The 2465-nt window shown below is 47.9% G+C and overlaps 1 pseudogene; it reads left to right on the plus strand.

The window, feature by feature from the left end:
- The first annotated feature begins 1423 nt into the window (after positions 1 to 1423).
- LOC116824004 (ATP synthase F(1) complex subunit delta, mitochondrial pseudogene) lies at positions 1424 to 1944 on the plus strand (annotated as a pseudogene).
- Positions 1945 to 2465: the final 521 nt, after the last annotated feature.

Consider the following 2465-nt stretch of genomic DNA (forward strand, 5'->3'; position numbering starts at 1 on the left):
AGAGTGACCTAGGCAAACTGGAGCATTGGGCCAAAATAAATCTGATGAGGTTCAACAAAGACAAATGCAGAGTCCTGCACTTAGGGCGGAAGAATCCCATGCACCACTACAGACTGGGGACCAACTGGCTAAGCAGCAGTTCTGCAGAAAAGGACCTGGGGATTATAATCGATGACAAGCTGGATATGAGTCAGCAGTGTGCCCTTGTTGCCAAGAAGGCTAACGGCATATTGGACTGCATTAGTGGGAACATTGCCAGCAGATTGAGGAAAGTGATTATTCCCCTCTATTCGGCACTGACGAGGCCACATCTGGAGTATTGCATCCAGTTTGGGCCCCCACTACAGAAAGGATGTGGACAAATTGGAGAGAGTCCAACAGAGGACAACAAAATTTATTAGGGGGCTGGGGCACATGACTTATGAGGAGAGGCCAAGGGAACCGGGCTTATTTAGTCTGCAGAAGAGTGAGGGAGGATTTGATAGCAGCCTTCAACTACCTGAAAGGGGGGTTCTAAAAAGGATGGAGCTAGGCTGTTCTCAGTGGTGGCAGATGACAGAACAAGAAGCAATGGTCTCAAGTTACAGTAGGGGAGGTCTAGGTTGGATATTAGGAAACACTATTTCACTAGGAGGGTGGTGAAACACTGGAATAGGGTTACCTAAGAAGGTGGTTGAATCTTCATCCTTAGAGGGTTTTAAGGCCTGGCTTGACAAAGCCCTGGCTGGGATGATTTGATTGGGGTTTGTCCTGGTTTGAGCCGGGGGTTGGACTATCTGACCTCCTGAGGTTTCTTCTAACCCTGATATTCTATGAGTCTATGATGAATTTTTGTATTCTAAAAGTGATAGTTAGATCTCTAACTGAAAACAACCCCATCCAGCTTTAGTCAGTGATCTGGAGACATAGCCAATTGACCATTCTCTGACAAAATTGTCCCTATATCATATATCAGGAAGCATTGCAGGATAGGATTAATTCTTTGCCTGGGGTCAAAATGAACTAGTTTAAAGATTTTGAGTAGATTTTAGAGTCCTGGAAAGCTCTCTCTTCCTATTTCTCCCCCCAATACCTGGGGAGCTTCTTCCTTAGGAGTTGATGCAAGGGCTCTAAAATGACTGAAGCATTTGGAAGAGACTTGTAATAATAATTTAACATACCAAAATAGGCTTGTAGCTCAGCTGTGTTCTAAGGGGCAGGAGCCTGATTAATTGCTCTGAGGTGATCTGCTACAGAGTGAATCCCCTTATTGTCTATTCTGTAGCCCAGGTACGTCACTCTGGTCTCCTAATGACTCTTGATCCTTAATCCCTTTAGGAGCCCTTAAATAGTGGGTGGGACTATTCATGGTTTTAAAAAGCCATCTTCAAAGTGACTATAGGTGGCCTCCCCACTCTGCTCCATGCTCGCCCTGGTCCCCACCATGCTGCCTACTCGCCATCTCCCGGCCCTCGGGCCCCATGCCCTGTACCTGCCTGGCCTCCAGGCCCCAGCTCACTCTTATGCTGAGGCGGCTGCCAGCCTAGCCCAGATGTCCTTCACCTTCGCCTTGCCCATGCAGCTGTTGTACAACTGAGGCATTGTGAAGCAGGTGGATGTTCCCACACTGAGTGGCTCCTTTGGCATCTTGGCAGCTTACGTTCCCACCCTGCAGGTCCTGAATCCTGGAGTTGTGACATCTTTGCCGAGGATGGCACAGCAACTAAATACTTTGTGCAGCTGCTGGCAGAAGAGGTGGCCACTTTGGACATGCTGGATCTCGTTACTGCTGAATCAACTCTGGATAAGGCCTTATCCCAGCTGGCTGCAGCACCTGACGGAACGGCTAAAGTAGAAGCCCAGATTAATGTAGAAGCAGGTGATGCCCTTGTAAAAGCCTTGGAGTAATTAGGGGATTCTGTGGTCGATGTGCAGAAGCCATGGACTGGGGCTGGGCCAGGCTCCCCTCCCACTCTGTACAGATGGCATGAGACAGATTGATGCCGATATATCGCTTTGATCAATTAAAGAAAACAAAAATTTCCCAGGAAAAGAAAAAGTGACCAGAGGAGCTGAAAGAGGGGGCAAGAGCTGAAAACAAGGGCATTTTGCAAGGGAGTTTAGAGAGGGAGTGAGTGAGAGCCAGATATATCAAACATTCTCTAAATGTAGGTGAAGAAACACCTTCCCCTGCCCCCACCCCCACCCCCCAAAAATACTGACAACCACCAAACCAAAAAAAAGCTGCAAAATTGAAAAATAATGTGGGCAGAAGTCCAGCAGAACAGGTGTTACCAGTTTATCACACTGAATGCATGTCTGATTACATGCTTTGTGGGTGGCTGACATGTGTGCATTTGGTGCAAGCAGCTCATGGCCCTCAGAGACAGACAGAGTATGGGCTCTAGACGACAGAGTGGCTGAGCTGGAGGAGCTAAGGGAGACCTAGAGCTCCATAGCTGAGACTTCATGGGATACAGTATAGC

Source organism: Chelonoidis abingdonii, chromosome 3 (genome assembly GCF_003597395.2).
Source record: "Chelonoidis abingdonii isolate Lonesome George chromosome 3, CheloAbing_2.0, whole genome shotgun sequence".
Classification (NCBI taxonomy): domain Eukaryota; kingdom Metazoa; phylum Chordata; order Testudines; family Testudinidae; genus Chelonoidis; species Chelonoidis abingdonii.